This window comes from Ornithorhynchus anatinus, chromosome 11 (genome assembly GCF_004115215.2).
Source record: "Ornithorhynchus anatinus isolate Pmale09 chromosome 11, mOrnAna1.pri.v4, whole genome shotgun sequence".
Lineage (NCBI taxonomy): Eukaryota > Metazoa > Chordata > Mammalia > Monotremata > Ornithorhynchidae > Ornithorhynchus > Ornithorhynchus anatinus.
Window position 1 is genome coordinate 38,740,999 of NC_041738.1, and position 7,768 is coordinate 38,748,766.

Consider the following 7,768-nt stretch of genomic DNA (forward strand, 5'->3'; position numbering starts at 1 on the left):
CTGGAAAGAACATAAACAATCCCAGATTCACATGAGAGACAGAGAGAGAGAGACAGAGAGAGAGAGAGAGAAGAAAATATCCTCCGATGTCTAGCAACTCAGTTAGCAAAAAGCGGGGTCTCCCCCAGGGGGGAAAGCGCAGCCCCAAGCCCCTCGGAGCCCTGAGTGTCCGGGGAAGGGCCCCCTCTGGGTGCTAGCCGACGGGGCAGGGCAGGGCAGGGCAGGGCAGGGCAGAGCAGGGCAGGGCAGGGCAGGGCAGAGAGAGCAGCAGGTAAAGGGTCTGGCCAGCCCTGCCCGGGGCAGCTGCTTTTGGCCCCTTCTCCCTCCTGCGGGATCCGCTCTTCTTCAGCTCGGGCTTCTCCGTCCTCGGAAGTTAAACCCCAATGCAGAAGGCGCCCGGTCACCTCTGGCAGCATCTGCAGCGAATCCACCCAGCCAAGCCCCGCCGGGTGTGCGGTGCTGCCGCTGCCGCTGCCGCCGTTGCCGCCGCCCAGCAGCGAGGGAGCCAGTCCCGGCTGGTCCCGGCTCCCAGCGCGCCCGCCGCGGTCGGGGTGGAGCGCTTGGGTGCTGGGGGAGGAGGGAAAGGGGAGAGAAAGGGCGGGGAGGGCGCGGGGGGGGGTCCCTGCTGCTAACTGCACCCCGGGCGGACCCCCCTGCCGGTGCCTTTGTCTCTGCGCCCGGACGGCGGCCGGGGCTCCCCCCTCACCTCCCTGCCCTCCGGAGCCGGCCCGTCCCTCCCCACTCCTCCCCTCCCCCCCCCACTCCATGCACCCCCCCCCTCTTTTTTCCCAGTCCGGGCTCCGCTTCCAAACTCTCCCTCTGCCCCGGCGGCTCCCGGCTCCGCGCCCGGCCGCTCGGGGGGTCGCCGGCCGGGAGCCGCGGGGGGGGAGGGGGGTCGGGATGGGGAGGGGGAGGGCGCCGATGGCGCGGGGGGGGGGGGGGGAGAGAAGGAGCCGGGACAGGGGGGCGGCAGCGGGAGGAAGAAGAAGAAAAGAAAGAGAAAGTTTGGCGGTGGGGGGAAAGGGAGGGAAAAAAAAAGCAAGAGGGAAGGAGAGAAGCCAGCGAGAGAGGGCGAGCCGGAGAGGAGGGAAAGCGTCCGGGGCAGGGGGAGCCCGGGAGGGGGCAGGACATTCCCCATGCAAAGCAGCCGGAGCGCCCCGAGGAGCCCCGTCCGTCCGTCCGGGAGGAGGAGCAGGAGGCACGAGGAGAAAGAGGGGGGGAAAAAAAGTTGCCACTTACGCGGTTGGTGCTCCGGCGGCTGGAGCGGGTGGCGCTTTTAATCCCGAAAAGAGGCGCTCGGGCTACAGATCCCATCAAGGCAGCAGCAGCGGCGGCGGCGGCGGCAGCGGCTGGCGGCGGCGGCGGAGGAGGAGGAGGAGGAGGAGGAGGAGGAGGAGCGCGCTCGGCGGAGCCCGGGGCAGGAGGCAGCCTCAGCCAGGGAGCCGGAGCCGCCGCCGCCGCCGAGCAGCATTGTCGGTGGGGAGTTTGCAGCCCCCAGAGCCAGGCAGGGGCCACGGAGGAGAAGCGGCAGCGGCGGCGGCTCTAGGCTGTAATTGGGATGCAAAGCAGGCGGCGGCGGCGGCGGCTGCCAGGAGGAGGAGGAGGAGGCGGCGGCGGCGGCGGCTGCAGCGGTCGGAGGGGACGCGCTGGAAGTGGGAGCTGATGAGTGAAAAGAAAAAAAAAAGTCTTTGGATCTTTATTCTGCTAATTAGTTTCCTGCAAAAAATGGCTGTGATTAATTCAGTGCGCATGTGCTTCATTACCCAGGCACGACGGGAAGGGCTAATTAGCCACCTTCTGGATCAATAAGATTCAGCAAAAAAGAAAAGGGGGAGGTGGAGGGAGGCAGAGGGGAGGAAGGGAGGAAAAAAAAAAAAAAACCAGGGGAAAGTGATGAGCAGGGCAAGGAGAGCAGGAAGAGAGGATGGGAGAAGAGACCAGGAAGAGGGAGAGAGGCACCAAAAGTTTATGCATGTATTAAAAACACACACACACACACACACACACACACGACTGAGAGATGCAGAGAAGCAACAATGGGAGTCAGCCTGGGATTTTTTTAACAAGATTTTTTGGGGGGGGGCTGTTCTTTTTTTTTTTGCAAATGCAGCTGTGGGTGTTTAAATTAAATAGGAGGAAAGTATCAACAGAGGAGACAGGAGGGGGGGAGGGAGTAATGGAGTGGGACAGTTTTAATGCATAGGTTTAAATGAAAGCCCAGAGAAACATCCGAGGCATAGAATGGAGCCACTTTAAATCGCCGATTTGAAATAGTCGCGCTGAAGAAAGGGTGAGGGAAATGATTTTAAAAATTCCAAAGACCGACTGAGGGAAAAGAGGGGGAAAACTTGATCACGTTCCACTGGCTGGACCCAAATGTTACATTTATCTCGCTTTTAGAAATAAGGTGCGATCCTCTCCTGTCTTTTAAGAGATAGGGAAAGTGGATAGATGATGGTTAGCGGAAATTAAAGAAAGAAAGAAAGTGACTTGGGAACTGGAAGAGGGAGAGAGGGGGAGAAAAGTTTAGGGACGGAGAGAGGAAAAAAGTTGCAGTTGGATGGAAGAGCAACTTTCTACCTTGCTCTAGTTGAGAAAAGTAAAATCAATTTTCTCACGAAAAACCTGGAAAGCAGATGTTTTCAGATTATGGGAAACTATTTTGCCATCAAAAGCAGGGATGTGATGAAGGCTGTAAAAATAATTTGACTATTTTTTTAAAGGAAAGCTAATGTATTTAAATAGGGAGGAAAGTGCTGTAGTGTGGATGGGGAGGAGGGAAATGGGAGGGGGAAGGAATTAAAAACCCCTTTCCCAATGCCAAAAAAAAAAAAAGTCTTAGAGCTACCTCCAAGAGTTTGGAGTAGAGTCTTAAAGCCAAAGGGCTTGAAATGAAGGGATGGATTTCAGATAAAGACTAGGAGCTGCACATCCCAACAGAGCCCAAAGGAGATCCCTGAAATCAAAGGAGGCAGCAGCCAGGGATACGGCTACTGTACCTGCTCCCAGCACATCAAAGCTATCACTTAGGTTAGTGTACAGTACCTCCAAAAAGCAAGCAAGCAAGCAAACAAACGAAGGAAGAACAAGAAATTCTCTTTCTCTCTCTCTCTCTCTCATTCTCTCTCTCTCCCTCTGTCTCTCTCTCTCTTTAACAAATCCCAGCCTCAACGTCACTGCTGCTGCAATAGATTTTTTAATGACAAGTATGTATTTATGTAAGTTCTAAATATGAATTAGTACCATCAAAATTACAATGTCTGGAATAAAATCAAATGCAATTTGCACTTTAAGCGAACTGCAAACAAACATAAAAACAACATTTATGCTATTGGAGGCATTATTAGGAAGCCATGTAACATTGAGCAGAGAAAGCGCCTAAAACTTATTTTTCTTAGTATTTTTTCCACAGTCTAGCTGTATTACTTATTTGTTTTTTCCAGAAATGTCGATGCTGAGAGTGAAAACTGTGTGATTAGGATTTGATTCTTAATTTTAGTTTTGGGTGTTTTTTTTTTTACAATGAATTTTTAAAACCCATAGCCGCGCTGCAGAGCTAGGAAGGGGGTTAGAAGTTTGCATGGTTACCCCCGTCTAATCCTACTGAATTCATTCTGGATATAATGCTGGTTTTATTTTTTTAAAAAAATACATTTTGAAAAATCGGGGGTTTCCTCTCCATGAGCCAAATCCGAGTTGCCATTCAAACTTTCCTGGCTGCTTTTCCATGCGGGACAGCTGATCAATAAAGCCAAGTCCAGCCTGTCTTGCTACAGGTTTCACCAGTCATTGCTTGCAAAACCTTTGTCATTTTCTAAAAATAAAAAAGCTAAAAGTTATTGTAGAAGAAGGGGCTTTTTTTGTCCCCCGCACAATGTGCCTTTTGTGAGGTTAATGCCATTCTGGGACTCTCTATAGCTCTGGACAATGGGGATCTCCAGGAGGCTGCTGTGCCTGTGCCTTTTTTCTTTCTTACTTTTTTTTTTTTTTTTGAGGGGAAGGATGTAACATTCCTACAGTCCAAACACATCCTCCACTTTGATTAAATAAATATTTATCTTTATTGTAACAGTTGTATTTTTTTAACCTTCAATTTTTCTGGTTTCTTACCATTCTTTAAAATTTCCATTCGCAAGTAGTTGATCGCTCTTTTCTTTCAGCCCCAAGTACAGGTCAGTGTAAAATGTAGCTGATTGCAGGGAGCCTGGGGTCTCTGAATTTTTGCAAAAATACATCAGGTAAGGGAAATTGTTAAGAATCTCAGAAGTATGTTTTCTTCGTATATGCCTAGCTTCAGGAACCTTTTTTTAAAAGGATACAATGGAATTACATCTCTCTGACTGCAGATCTAGAAAGTAATTTAATTGCCATGTATTTACTTTCCTTTAAAAAATGTAAATGGTACCGAGAAACCAGTGTTAACAGGGACTAAACTTGTAGACTGTTTCTTATACAAAAGGAACCGGAGAGAGTTAATGACTCCATTTGTATAGGTTGAGTTTGGGAAAATCTGGATAGGGATGTAGTTCATTTTGCAATAAGGGTAAATTGCCAGCTTAATTTCTTTTTTAAAACTCATGCTAATTTCATAAAGTGAATTAATCATTGGGAGGGAGGGAGACCAGGTTTTTGGTTTAGGTTTTTGTTTTTTTTTTTAACTGAGCATCGGTTGGGTGATAATCCAAAATCCGTACAGGTTATTTTTACCAAAAAGAAAGGAAAGGGACCTAGAAATTCAGAACCCAAGCCCACATTTATCTGGCAAGTGAGCAGGGAATTTTTGGCAAATCTACTTATAGGACATTTGCAGTTCAGGAAACCTGGCATCTACACTAAACATTATATTTATGTGTATATTCATATGCCTGTCTTCCCAGAGGAATGAATATATAACAAACTACATACGACTGAAGATATACGCATTAATGGAGGCGTATCCATATCCAGATGTATATTTCTACATGTGGATGTGCATACTGTAGGCGTGTATGTATATAAATGCTTACAGAATAGGAATAAATTAGGTATGGAACATAGCTATGTGGATGTGTGTGTGTTTGAGTGTGAAAAAGACTTAAGTGATATGTAGCCTCCATTGTTTTTGCAAGAATAAAACTGAACGTTGGTTAATGATGAAGGTGTGCATCCTGAATCTTCATGAACAATCTGCTCCCCTCTAATTTTCGGGATGGGGTTTGCAGTGGTCGGGGAGGAGAGAAGGGAGATTGGAGTTGCAGGAAGATATCTGGTCCAAAGACTGAAGATTCATGGGCCGGTCTAAAAAGGGGGTAAGGAGGGGAGGAGGGAGGTTAGGGGACGGGGGTGGGGGGGAGAGTGAGCGGGAGAGAGTTCCTACCTCCTGGGCCCTCAGGAGTCTTCCGCAGAGGGCAGGAAAAAGATACGTTTAGAGAGAGGAAGGGTTGAAATGGCACATATCTGCACATCTCTAGCTGTACAGTGGATTAGCTGAAGAACAATACACTTGTACCTTTTTTGCATTTGTATTGTTATTCTAGGTCTAGTGCGTGTATGTGTTGCTGTCCTTTCATTTCCCAAGACAACATATGGATTCCATAAATGCAAACATGCCGAAGTGCATCTGTCTGGGTAGTTAACACAAACCAAACATCCCTCATTTCGGCAACTCCCTGCTATTCCTCGGGTTGCGTCGGAGCTCTCCCGTTCTGTGTCACCCGCTCTTTGCTCTTGCATTCTTGTCCTTTTGTGGCCTCTTAAAGTGATCCAAAGTGCCGAGAAAAGGAGGCGGGCTGGTGCACCGCTGGGGTCAGAGGCACCGCCGCTCCCTGCCCTTTTGTGCAAGGCGACTAAAGGGTTAAGCTGCCAGGCAAGAGGAAGGGGCTGCACTCTTCCCAGAGCGAGGTCCAGCCACAGGCAGCTCTGATTTAGGGGTCAAGTCCTAGGACACCTCTCTCCTGCCTCTGGAAATAGCAGAAGATGAGGTAGAGAGAGAGGGGGAAAAAACACACACACACACATACACACAACAGGAGGAGACAGCAATACAACTGCACTAGGCAGTTGCGACACATACCCCCCCCAACCCCCATCCCGTCCCCAGAATAAAGAAATAACCTGAGAACAAATGGGGGAGAGTTCCCTTTCCCCAACGGGGGGGGGGGGGGGTCCAGACCCCCCTGAGCAATAAGAAATGTTAACTTTGGAACGCCGTCTTAGAGTTTCAATCGGCGTTTCACACTGAAATCAACAACAAGTTGACGCCCAAGGCGCCAGATCCTAAATACCTATGTGGAAATGCGGTATACAGAGAGGGGCTTGGGTGTGTACCCTATTTTAAACTGGGTTAGGGGTGGGTGTGAAGGCTGAGAGGTATTTGGACGTGGCACACATCCTTAGGACTCGCCCAGTACGCGCGTTCTGCTACGTAAAAATGCTCCAAGCAGAGGACTGCCCGCATTTTTTTTTCGTATCTTATCAATATACTCTCCGATAAAGAGTTTTCCCCCCAAACCCTAGAAGTCTAGAAAACACGTTATCAAAATACGGAGAACTAACGAAAACCAAATAGGGTTTTTTTTCCCCCTTTCTCAGCCACTTAACTGAGAATGGTTTTATTCTTCCATCCCGCGCCCGATGCTCCGCAGGACCCACTAGGTCGTGCATCTGTATCTACGGAGTACGTGTTTGGATGCAAGGATGTGCACAGATGCAGCTATTTCCACGTTATTTTGCAGGAGATGGAGTTGAATCCGGAGCGACACGCGCGCGCCCACATGGGCACCCCCCTCACCCCTCCAAAAACACACACAAGCGCGCACGAACGGTAACGTTGAGGAAAAGACGACCCTTGGGAAAAAAAAGTTGCTTAAAGAAAAAAGTTTTTTTTTTTTTTTTTGGAGGGGTGGGGAGGAAGCTAAATCTAAATAGCCAAACTCCCGAGTGCCGACGGACCCCTGGGGGAAGGAGGAGGAGCTGGGAGGGAGCCGGGATGGGGACTTAGTCGGATTCCAAGACTTGGATCGGGGTGTCTGTGGGAATGCAGGGCTCCTAAACTCTCCTGTTTGCCCGCGGGGAGGGAGATCCACACTGCTCGCAGCTGGGATTGGGGGAGACAAAAAAAAAAAATGAGCTGCTCCCAGAGGGAGCTGAAAGCCGTCCGACCCCCGCGAGACACTCCAAACCACCGAAATCCACCCAAATTGGCCGCTTGAATGCCGAGAGGTTTCATCCCTGGGGCAAAAGAGCGGGGGAGGGGACAAGTTCAGCCTGTTTTTTTTCTCCCCCTTTTGAACTCCCGATTCAAATGAGATCACGACCGACTACAGAGGGTTTCATCCCTAGCCCATGGATGGTGGCTCTGTTTTTTCCATTTCTTCGAAATAAAACCTCCGAAGAATTTAAGCCCAAACCTGGAGCGGCAAGGGTCCTTGACAGACTTCCAGATGATCAGGAATGCCATTCCATTTTACACACCGGGCGCACGGTGAAAATACGGGTCAATTAGTCAATCCCAAAGCGTTTGTCAGATTCCCAGTTGCCTCCCCCTTCTTTGCAATGGAAATCTGAAATCAAACCTCGGGCGCAGGCGGGGGGCTGCAGGGGTCTCCCCGTATTTATTACCCTCATCTACCCGCGTACCCTCCACTTGCCTTTGGAAGGAGAAACTTCCTTGCCTGTCCCAGATTTAAAACCAGGGCGGATGGGAGAGGGAGGGACACCCAACTAGAGAACGAAGTTACCGTCTGGAGTGCAAGAGGTCCGCAGACTTGGAAGGTTAGCGCCGGGATTT

At 49.9% G+C, this 7,768-nt stretch overlaps 1 protein-coding gene across 1 annotated transcript in view; it reads right to left on the minus strand.

Annotated features, from left to right (window-relative positions):
• Positions 1-1,427, minus strand: part of ZFHX3 (zinc finger homeobox 3) — a 255,905-nt gene extending 254,478 nt beyond the window's left edge. Inside the window, exon 1 of the mRNA XM_029075779.1 lies at positions 1,240-1,427. The gene's annotated coding sequence lies outside the window, so the exon portion shown is untranslated. The remainder of the gene's footprint in view (positions 1-1,239) is intronic.
• Positions 1,428-7,768: the final 6,341 nt, after the last annotated feature.